The sequence below is a fragment of the Bison bison genome, unplaced genomic scaffold (assembly GCF_000754665.1).
Source record: "Bison bison bison isolate TAMUID 2011002044 unplaced genomic scaffold, Bison_UMD1.0 scf7180017864306, whole genome shotgun sequence".
NCBI classification, from domain to species: Eukaryota; Metazoa; Chordata; class Mammalia; order Artiodactyla; family Bovidae; genus Bison; species Bison bison.
Window position 1 is genome coordinate 923,716 of NW_011494878.1, and position 11,746 is coordinate 935,461.

The following is an 11,746-nucleotide window of genomic DNA, read 5'->3' on the forward strand; positions in this document are numbered from 1 at the left end:
AGAAGGAAATGGCAACCCACTCCAGTGTTCTTGCCTGGAGAATCCCAGGGACGGGGGAGCCTGGTGGGCTGCCGTCTATGGGGTAGCACAGTCAGACACGACTGAAGCAACTTAGCAGCAGCAGCAGATAGCATATTAAAAAGCAGAGACAGGGGAAGGGAAAAAGAAAGAAGAGAAGGAAGAAAGGGAGAAAAAAGAGGTGGAGGTGGATGGAGAGAAGGAGGGAGGGAGGGATTAAAAAAAATAATAAAAAAAAATAAAAAGCAGAGACATTACTTTGCCAACAAAGTTCGTCTAGTCAAGGCTATGGTTTTTCCAGTAGTCATGTATGGATGTGAGAGTTGGACTATAAAGAGAGCTGAGCACCAAAGAACTGATGCTTTTGAACTGTGGTGTTGGAGAAGACTCTTGAGAGTCCCTTGGACAGGAAGGAGATCCAACCAGTCCATCTTAAAGGAAATCAGTCCTGGGTGTTCATTGGAAGGACTGATGTTGAAGCGTTTTTACTGCAATACTTTAGCCACCTGATGCGAAGAGCTGACTCATTTGAAAAGACCCTGATGCTGGGAAAGATTGAGGGCAGGAGGAGAAGGGGACAACAGAGGATGAGATGGTTGGATGGCATCACTGACTCACTGACAATGGACATGAGTTTGAGTAAACACTGGGAGTTGGTGATGAACAGGGAGGCCTGGCATGCTGCAGTCCATGGGGTCGCAAAGAGTCGGACACAACTGAGCAACTGAGCTGAACTGAACTGGATAACTAAAGACTTCCCAGGTGGCTCTGTGGTAAAGAATCTGCCTGTCAATGCCAGACATAGGAGACATGGGTTCAGTTCCTGGCTCAGGAAGATTTTCTGCAGGAGGAAATGGTAACCCACTCTAGTATACCTGTTGGGATAACCCTATGGACAGAGGAGCCTGGCAGGCTACAGTCCATGGGGTTACAAAAAGTCAGACATGACTGAGGGACTGAGCACATGGAGAACTAAGATTCCCACATACCACAGAATAGCTGAGCTTATGTACCATAACCAGAGAGACCTCTTGCTGGAACTAAGACGAATCATAGCCAAATAAATACTAAAAAAAAAAAAAAGTTGCAAAGTTAGTATAGGGAGTTCCTGTATACCCTGCATTATGTCTCCTGTATTTAATATCTATATAACCATGGCATATTTGTCAAAACTAAGAAATTCACACTGATATGATACTCTTAATTAAACTACAGACTTTAATCTGATTTTACCATTTATGTCCTTCCACTGTTTCAGAATTGAAACTACAATCCCATACTGCATTTAGCATACAAGTTTTTTATATACCAAGTTCAGTTCAGTTCAGACCCTCAGTCCTGTCGGACTCTGCAACCCCATGAACCGCAGCACGCCAGGCCTCCCTGTCCATCACCAACTCCCAGAGTCCACCCAATCCCATGTCCATTGAGTCGGTGATGCCATCCAACCATCTCATCCTCTGTTGTCCCCTTCTCCTCCTGCCCTCAATCTTTCCCAGCATCAGGGTCTTTTCAAATGAGTCAGCTCTTCCCATTAGGTGGCCAGAGTATTGGAGTTTCAGCTTTAACACCAGTATATACCAAGATCTTGCCTCATTTTACTATTCACAATGCTTTTTTTTTTTTCCATTTCTCTTCAGAATAAAGGCTCTAAGGTTTTGTATGGTTATATATAATTCATAAATGTAATTATCTATATCCATAAATGTATGGGTATGCATACATAACCATATGTGTCTGACTCTTTGCGACTCCATGGACTGTAGCCTTCCAAGCTTCTCGGTCCATGGGGTTTTCCAGGCAAGAATACTGGAGTGGGGTGCCGTTTCCTTCTCCAGCGGATCTTCCCCACCCAGGGATCGACCCCGGGTCTCCGGCATTGCAGGCAGATGCTTTACCCTCTGAACCACCAGAGAAGCCCGTATATATAATTCATAAATGTAATTATCTATACCCATAAATGTATGGTTATGTATAATTCATAAATGTGATGCCCACAACTACCAAAACACAGTTATGGTCAACAATATAGGACTAACTGTTGTAGCCAGGGAGATCTGACACTATGGGGAACCCTTGGGTATCTTAGGAAGTTAATGTTAAAAGGGGCTTACTGGGATTTACTGAAAGGCCCGAGGTTAGGACTTCACCTTCCAAAGCATGGGGGTACCAGGTGGATCCTCCCCTCGGGGAGCTAAGAATCCTACACGCTTCTTAGCCAAAAACCGAAAGCATACAACAGTAACAGTAGAGAGTTTTAAAATGGTCCACATAAAAAAAAAAAAATCTTAAAAAAAAATAAAAAGGGCTTATTGTAGTGTTTGGGTGTATGTAGGTGATTTGGGGGAGGGCCCAAGGAAATGGTGATTTAATTGTTATCTGAAAAGCAGGAGGAATGGAGCAGGACTAGAGTTGTCACTGGAAAAGCAAGTCACTCATGTTAGCTAGAGAAGGGATGTTTGGTCTTTTTGTGTTTGCATGTCTGTTTACTGTTCATGCACAGTTAGTCTTAAATTTCACCTTCCGTCTCGTTAGATACCTCATTTGACATCAAAATTCCATGATGTCGCTTATGTTCATCCGGGGATTCAGGCCAGCTACCCACGATGGTTGTCGGGGCTCCTTTACTTTTTAACGCTAAATCTGAGCATAATTAAGATGAAAAACAAAAGGAGATCACTCAGCTGCTTTTGTAACAGAATATGACAACTCTTGGTCCCTGACACTACCTAACCCAAATAACTCGTTACCAAGGGCTGGAAAGGTCAATGTGTCTTGTTTAGAGCAGAAACAGCTGGCCTGGATGTAGCAGGAAACCAAACGACACTGGCCTGGACCGCGTTTCCTCCAGAAGTGAAGGGCTCCGCGGTGATTTCCTCTGCCCCAGGCCTGAGGAAAAAGCCCTGCCCTCTGAAGGAACCAGTTAACAGAGCTAGCCGATGTCACGTGACAGTGCAGAGTAGACCCTAGAGAGCACACCTTGCGGCTGCGGTCGCTCGATCCGCCTTCATCGGTCTCCGATGTTCCTGGTTCCCTCCTTCTTTCTCGCCAGGAAATGACTCTCATTTCCTTCTACCACGCTAGTCTTCTGTCTCGACATTCTTTGAGCTCACTGGGAGACCCTCCCAGTCAGTACCACTAAAGCCTCAAACTTGCCACAAAAGGCCTCTTCTCTCCCAAGGGCTCGCCCACGTCCCGCAGCACCCCTCCCTGCAGCGGGTCGCTAAGCATGCCCCGGCACTGCCCTGCGCCTGGATGGCCAATCCGTGTGCGTCACAATGGCGTCCTGGTGGCCCCGCCCCCGGACGCCCGTCTCGGAGACCCCGCCCCCGTGTTGTCCTTCCGGCTCGCTTTTAGACGTAGGATTGCGCTGTCTTCCGGGAGAAGAAGGTGGGGTTTGACAATAATCCGGAAGTGGGGCGGGGGCGCGGGCTTGTGGGCTGTTGTTCCCGGCTGCTCGGGCACATGACCGACAGGGGGCAGGGCACACCGAGAACCGAAGGGCTCGTGAAGGTACCGCGTGTGCCAAGGGCGGCGGGAGTTGTTTGACTCCCGCCCACAGCGCTTCTGACCACACCCCTCCGTAGTCCGCCCCAGGGATTTTCATGGCGATGGTAAACAAGCCTCCCTTGAGTTAACTAGAACTTCACAGTCCCCGGCGTTTCGTTCTGGCAACCCACTCCAGTACTCTTGCCTGGAAAATCCCATGGGCGGAGGAGCCTGGTAGGCTGCAGTCAATGGGGTCTCGAAGAGTGGGACATGACTGACTTCACTTTCACTTTTCATTTTCATGCATTGGAGAAGGAAATGGCAACCCACTCCAGTATTCTTGCCTGGAGAATCCCAGGGACGGGGGAGCCTGGTGGGCTTCCATCTATGGGGTCGCACAGAGTCGGACACGACTGAAGCGACTTAGCAGCAGCAGCAGCAGGGTGTTCAGGGAACAAGGACGGCCGAGGTGTGGGATGTGAAGAAGAGCGGGAACAGGGAGACTCGGAGCCTTAAGCGAAGGGTGAGGTGGGCGGCCTGTTCGAGACCTGCACACTCGGAACAGACTGGGACCTGGAACCCCTGGGGTTAGAGACTGTGGAGTATCCTTGGTTCCAATGGAGGAGTCGCCAGCCCATCTAGGGAGACGGAGTCAAGGGGGCCAGAAATGGGTCGTGTTTGGGGAGAATACCTTTTTTAGGGTAGAGATTTAGGGGAGTCGTTGAGTGGTCCAAATCCTAGGACCCAAGGGTACGAGAGGTCTGCGCTAGCCTGTAGGGATCAGGTGTGTAGACGTGGTTGGGAAAAAGCTCTTGTTACTTTATTTTATATCTTGCTGCTGCTGCTAAGTCGCTTCAGTCATGTCCGACTCTGTGCGACCCCATAGTCGGAAGCCCACCAGGCTCCCCCGTCCCTGGGATTCTCCAGGCAAGAACTCTGGAGTGGGTTGCCATTTCCTTCTCCAATGCATGAGAGTGAAAAGTGAAAGTGAAGTCATTCAGTCGTGTCCGACTCCTAGCGACCCCATGGACTGCAGGCTTTGCTACTCAACTTTTCTCCTACCCATTTCCTGTTCCCTGAGGAAATAATTTCAAACTTTTGAATTTTCTTCCCCATTAGTTTTATTCCTTTTGTATCTGCATCTCTTTGTGTATTTCGTTCATCAGCTTCGCTAAATTTGAATACTTAAGTCTGAAGTATTTCCTGATTGATTTCCTTTGCCTCCTGGTCACACTTTTCTGCAGCATGTGTATAGGCAGCTGTTTGCTTTTCTTTCTTTTTCTAGACGTATCCTTGACTATATTTTGCACTGGTTCCATTTTTGACGGCTCATCTTGGAGTGAGTTTGAATTCAGCAGATTGTGGGAGTGGGTCCAAGGCTCTCATACTTTTCTTTATTATCAAGATTTGCGTGTAGTTTATTTTTTTCCCCACTTTAAAAATATGACATGTAAGAGATCTTTTGTAAAACATACCTCAACGGTATAAAGAATACTACTCAATCCAAATTTTAAGAAATAGAACTCAGCGTGGTTCTCTTTCTCATCAGATCTGAGCACTTGTCTTCGCGGTCATAAAGGTCATAAAGTAGTAGTAATGAGACTCTCCTCACAGTGCTTGGAGTCTGCTGTATGGCCTGTGGGCTTCTTGCAAACAAGGTTAAATTCTTTTAGAACTTGTTTCCTCCTCCCCCGTACAATGGCATAATCTCAGGCTTAAAAGTGAAATTGCCCAGTTATGCCCTACTCTTTGCTATCCCAAGGGGTGTAGCTTACCAGGTCCCTCCGTCCAAGGGATTTTCCAGGCAAGGGTACTGGAGTGGGTTGCCATTTTCTTCTCCAGGGGATCTTCCTAACCCAGGGATGGAACCTGGCTCTCCTTTGTTGCAGTCAGGCAGATGCTTTACTGTCTGGGCCACCAGGGAAGCCCAACAGTAGGTGAAGCTTTGTTGTTCAGTTGCTCAGTGTTGTTCTCTTTGTGATCCCATGGACTGCAGCATTCCAGGCTTCTCTGTCCATTGCCATCTCCCATCTCATTTCCATTGAGTCGGTGATGCCATCCAACCATCTCATCTACTGCTGTCCCCTTCTCCTCCTGCCTTCTATCTTTCACAGTATCAGAATGTTTTCTAACAAGTCAGCTCTTCCCATTAGGTGGCCAAAGTACTGGAGCTTCAGTTTCAGCATCAGTCCTTTTAATGAACATTTAGGATTGATTTCCTTTAGGATTGACTGGTTGGATCTCCTTGCAGTCCAAGGGACTCTCAAGTGTCTTCTCCATAGTTCAAAAGCACCGATTCTTCAGCACTTAGCCTTCTTTATAGTCCAGCTCTCACATCCAGACGTGTCTGCTGGAAAAACCGTAGCTTTGATTACATAGAGCTTTGTTGGCAAAATAATGTCTCTGCTTTTTAATATGCTCTCTAGATTTGCCGTAGCTTTTATTCCAAGGAGCAAGCGTCTTAATTTTGTGGCTGCAGTTACCATCTGCAGTGATTTTGGAGCCCAAGAAAATAAAGTCTGTCACTGTTTCCATTGTTTCCCCATCTATTTGCCATGAAGTGATGGGACCAGATGCCATTATCTTAGTTTTCTGACTGTTGAGTTTTAAGCCAGCTTTTTCACTCTCTTTCACTTTCATCAAGAGACTCTTTCGTTCCTCTTAGCTTTCTGCCATAAGGGTGGTGTCATCTGCATAATTATTGCTATTTCTCCCCGCAATCTAGATTCCAGCTTGTTGATACAGTGATTGCTGATTAATATTTCTGTATTTGGGAGAGATTTCTCATAAGTTCTCTTGCCTCTTGATTGAGAGTGATCCTTTATTCTAAAATATGTTACCAGTAAAAATGTATTTGTCCGTTATTGTGGATATACAGAGGATCTTCTATAGGAAGAGGAGAACTAAGAGATAATAGATTATTTTGTTTTGTTTGCTAATGTTGGTACCTAGCATATCAGTAACCAGTAGAAGATGCCTGGATGTAAAAAAGAAAGAACGAGAACGCCACATTTATCTTAAGACACTTCGTGTGATCCCAGTCTTCCCAGCTCGCCCATCACTATCTTGAATTTTATGTTTGTCAATTGCTTGCTTTTCTTTATAATTTGACTAAAATTGTATCCCATAGAAAAATGTATTTAATAGTTTTGCATGTCTTTGGATTCTATATCTGTTGTTTTCATACTCCATTTTCTTCTATGCCTTTCTTCGGTTAATCGGCCTTGTCTGTTGTCTTCACAGTATTATGAAGACCAAGCATAAAGCTATAGTATTTTTTGCTGTTTTATAGCGTTCCATTTAGTAAGTGGGCAACAACTTATTTCCCCACTATTCTGTTAAAGGAGTTATAGATTGTTTTCAGTTTTCTGTATTATAAACAGTGATGCTTTGAATTAGTACATGTTTTCTGGTCTGGGGCAATGTTTCCTCCTCTTTCATTTTCTGAGAGAGATTGTTTAAACTTGGTTTTAATTCTTCTCTAAATATCTGATATAGCTTTTCCAGTGAAACCATCTGGTCTGGAGATTTGGGGGAAAGTTTTAAAATTATGAATTCAATTTTTTGATAGTTATAGAACTGTTCAAATTATTTCATACTAGAGGAGCTGTGATAGTAACTTTTTGAGGAATTTGATCTAAGTTGACAAATTTACGTGAGTAGAGTTCTTTATAGTGTTCTCATAAAACAACCTTTGAGGTTATTTTGCCAAAATTGAAATATTTTCAGTCATTATTTCTTGGAATACTTTCCAGTCTCACATTCTTTCTCTTTCCCTTCTGAGACTCCCATGATGTGATCATTAGATCTTTTGTTATATTCCCACAGGTTCTGGAGGCATTTTTCATTTTTTGATGCTCTGTTTTCATTCCTTCAGATTGGATAACTTATATTATTCTTTATTCAAGTTTTCTGACTTTCCCCCATCTACTGGGTCCATTCTGCTTTTGAGCCCATCTAGTGAGTTTTTAATTTTGGTAGTTATATTTTTCAGTTCTAGAATTTCTCCCTGGTTCTTTAAATCTTCTGTTTCTTTGCTAAGTTGTACTTTTCCACTTACTTAAAACATGTTTATAATTGCTCACTGAAGCATTTTTGTGATGGCTGCTCTAAATTCCTTGTCAGATATTCCAAATATTGGTGTTTCTGTCTTTTAGGTTTTGTTTTTTTTTTTTTTTTTTGCCACACCATGGGGCTTTTGGGATCTTAGTTCCCTGAGCAGGAATCAGACCAGAGCCCTTGGCAGTGAAAATGTGGAGTCCTAAGCATTGGACCACCAGGGAATTTCTTCTGGTTTTCTTTTCTCATTTAAGTGGGAATTTTCCTGGTATTGGTATGATGATTATTTTTTTTAATGCTGGATATTTTCATCATTTTCTTGAGACTGTGGCTCTTACCCAAATCTCTTTTTAGCAGGTTTTCCCTGACACCATACTGGCTAAGGAAAGGGAGATGCTACCTCATTACTGCCGGTAGGGTGGAAGTCTAGGTTGCCCACTAGGCTTCTGTTGACTAACTGGGGCTGGGGAATGGGAGAGGTACCTCATTCTAGTGGACTGGGTTGGCTGTCCGGTTCCCTACCGGACCTTCAGTGACAGTGGCTTGGCTGCAAGAATGAGATGTATGTGTTGCAGCCTGGTGAGGGGAAGTCTGAGCTTCCTGTTAGGCCTTGACTGATACGGGTGGCGGGGGTGGCACACTTATTTTCTGTGGAGCTTGGCTGAAGTAGGGTGGTTATTGCCTGCAAGTTTTGTCTTGCAAGGCTACCCCTTTCTTTATCCTTTGGCTCAGAAGAGCAAGCTTCTCTTAGTACCCACTGACATTTTCAGATGGCTGGCTTCTCAGACACCCAATGTAGAATATATGAGGCAAAAAGAAAACTCAGGAACCCTATGTCATGTCATTTCTTGAGTCCCAAGATAATTTCTTGGTGTAGTTTCTCTTCACCTTTCAGTTTTGTTAAGTTTATCTCTATAATTTCAGTATGTTTAGCCATATTTAATGGGAGGAATATGAAGATATCTTCTTTATCTTATCCTGAACTGGAAGCTTTGCCTTTATTTTTGAAAGGTATTTTTGCTCTCTTTGAAATTATTTGACAGTTTTTTCTTTTAGGACTTTAAAGATGTCATTCCACAGTGTTCTCTTTTGTATTGTCTCCTGTGAGAAATCTGATGTTATCCTTTATATGTTCTTTATTTAACATGTCTTTCTGGCTGATTTAAGACTAAATACACTTGATCTGAGCCAAAAGGCCGAGAAATGATTAAGATTTTTTTAAAAATCCCTTATTTTGAGCAATTTGATTCTGATGTTATTTGGTGTCATTTCCTTTATGTTTCTTTAGTTTAGGATTCATTGAGTTTCTTGGAACCTTATAGTGTTTTTTTAAGTGTGGAAAGTTTTAGGCCATCATTTTGTTACTGAACAAAGTTTGTGTGTCTTATGGACAGTGAGGCCAAACAAACCAAAATGGTGGCGTTTGGAGTAGAGAAGGGTTTATTGCAGGGCAAAGCAAAGAGAACTTGTCGCTCATGCTCAAAATCCCCTTCCTCCATTGTTTTGGTGGAGAAGTTTTGCTTAAATTTGTTTATTTTTATTTATTAAAATTTTTCGCTGCTCTGGGTGTCTGTTGCTGCTCAGGCTTTCTCTAGTTGTGGTGAGTGGTGGCTGCTCTTCGTTGTGTGGGCTTCTTACTGTAGTGGCCTCTCTTGTGGAGCACAGGCTATAGTTGCGTGTGCTTCAGTAGTTGTGGTGTGTGGGCTCAGTAGTTGTGGCTTGAGGGCTCTAGTGCTCTGGTTCAGTAGTTGCAGTACACAGGCTTAGTTGCTCCATGGCATGCTGCTTCCCAGACCGGGGGTTGAACCCATGTCCCCTCATTGGCAGGTGGATTCTTAACCATTAGAGCACCAGGGAAGCCTGAGAAGTTTTTATAAGCTAAATTTGAGATGAAGGCTTCGGGTGTATGACTTCCTTTTGATAGGTTGATGGTGAGCTAGTGTAACCAAAATTCAGCCCCTGTACACTGGTACAAAATTGCATCTTGGAGGTGGAGTTTTGGGTGAAGTATGAATAGCTATGGGGTTCCCAGGTGGCCCTAGTGGTAAAGAATCCACCTGCCAATGCAGGAGCCACAGGAGATGCAGTTTCAGTCCCTGGGTTAAGAAGATCCCCTGAAGGAGGGCATGGCAACCCACTCCAGTATTCTTGTTTGAAAAATCCCATGTACAGAGGAGCCTGGCAGGCTGTAGTCCAGTGGATCACAAAAAGTTAGACATGACTGAGCACACATACATGCAGCCATGAATAACTATGTTGTTTTGCCAGGCAAAGGGGGCCACAGTAGGCAAATGCCCTTCAAACTATGTCCCAACCTAGAGGAGGTAGTGAGGAGTTTTTATACTAATGATCAGCGTGTGGACATTCTTCTGACTGTTTATTGGTGAGGTAAGTGGAAGTCAGCAACATCAATCTTCTGGTTCCAACCAGTCTGGGATCTGCATGCTTGAGTTCAGCATATGGACTCAAACTCAAAAACCTGGCCAAAACCCTGCTTGGGACTCGAACCCAGGCAGAACCCATAGTCTTCCAACTGAGATCACAGACTTGGTTTCAGGTCATAATGAAGCTATGGTTCTTGATGTCTCATCACAGAAAAAATTCAGTGAGAGACATAGTGATAGGTAAGAAGTGGATTTATTCAGAGAAACACACTCCACAGAGTGTGGGTCATTGCAGAGGGTGAGTGCAGTGGCCTTGAAATGTGTGGTTAGCTTTTATGGCCTGGGTAATTTCATAAGCTAGTGAGTGGGAGGATTGTTCCAACTATTTTTGGGACGGGGTGAAGATTTCCAGGAATTGGGCCGCTGCTCAGTTTTTGGTCTTTTGACAGCTGACCTTGGAACTGTCATGGTACCTCTGGGTGTGTCTTTAGCTTGCTGATTGAGGATCATGGTCTAGTCATCCAAGCTGACTTGTCTGCCATCTTGAACTCATTTGATTCTAATCAGTTTATGTTGTATCCTCTAGGCTATGTCATTCTTTCAAAGGTTGTGCCCTGCCCCCTTCCCTCCTGTTTCACAGCTACTGAGCCCACTTGCTGCCAACTGCTGAAGCCCATGTGCCTAGAGCCTGTGCTCTGCAACAAGAGAAGCCGCCGCGCACTGCAACTAGAGAATAGCCCCCACTTGCTGCAACTACAGAAAGCCCATATGCAGCAACGAAGACCCACCACAGCCAAAAAACAAATAAATGAGTAAGTTAAAAAAAAAGCAATTTAATGAAGCATCAGTAGGCTCGTAGAAGACATATTCTCTTTTTAGGTTTAAGACACTTCTTAATACATGAATGGAGATTGGGATTATCTACCAGGAGTAGAGCCAATACTAGGTAGATCTGTAGCCAGTCATGACTAAATAAGTGGTTTTTGACAGATTTATCCCTTAGACCATTTGGCCTTTGTAGACATTTTGATTGTCATGACTAGGGGCAGTACTACTGGTATTCAGTGGACGGAGGACAAGAATCCTGCTAAATGTACATTTTGTAGGATAGTTTCCAAACCAAAAAAATTATCTGGTCCCAAATGTCAATTACGCTGCTGTTGAGAAGCTTAAATCCTGTGTTACCTGAAAACGGGGTTTCCCTCTTGAGGGGTGTTGAGCCAAAAGACACATCCAAGCCAAAGATCAGGAGGAGGGATTTATTACTTGCAGCAGGTGTGGAGAACACAGGGAACCTTTCTCAAAGCAGTGTCTCCCTGAACAGCAAAATTGGGGAAGTTTTAAGCTAAGGATACATGAATATTCATGAAGCGATTTGAACAAGTGAATTCAGCATAGAATAGGGGCAGAGGTTGATAGAGTCCAAACTTTGATGTTGTGAGGGTTAGAAAAGGTCAATATCATCATTCCTTTGGTTCCAGTTGATCTAGTGGTTGAGACCTTGAGGAGGGGTTAAATTATGCAAAACAGTTAAAGAAAGTGCCTCAGGCTAATCTTTATCATTGAAAGAGAACTGGGAGTCTTTACAACTGACTTCCCTGGGTGGCTCAGACAGTAAGTAGTCTCCCTGCAATGCATGAGACCTGGGTTTGATCTCTGTGTCAGGAAGGTCCCTTGGAGAAGGAAATGGCAACCCACTCCAATATTCTTGCCTGAAGAATCCCCATCGACAGAGGAGTCTGGCAGGCTAGTCTATGGGGTCACAAAGAGTCGGACTGAGTGACTAAGAATTTCAC

General features: G+C 44.1%; 1 long non-coding RNA gene across 1 annotated transcript; it reads left to right on the forward strand.

Annotated features, from left to right (window-relative positions):
* The first annotated feature begins 3,451 nt into the window (after window positions 1–3,451).
* LOC104997321 lies at window positions 3,452–10,628 on the forward strand. Its single transcript, XR_826317.1, has 3 exons — window positions 3,452–3,632; window positions 9,835–9,954; window positions 10,591–10,628. It is a non-coding gene; the product is annotated as an uncharacterized LOC104997321 (long non-coding RNA).
* The last annotated feature ends 1,118 nt before the right edge of the window (window positions 10,629–11,746 follow it).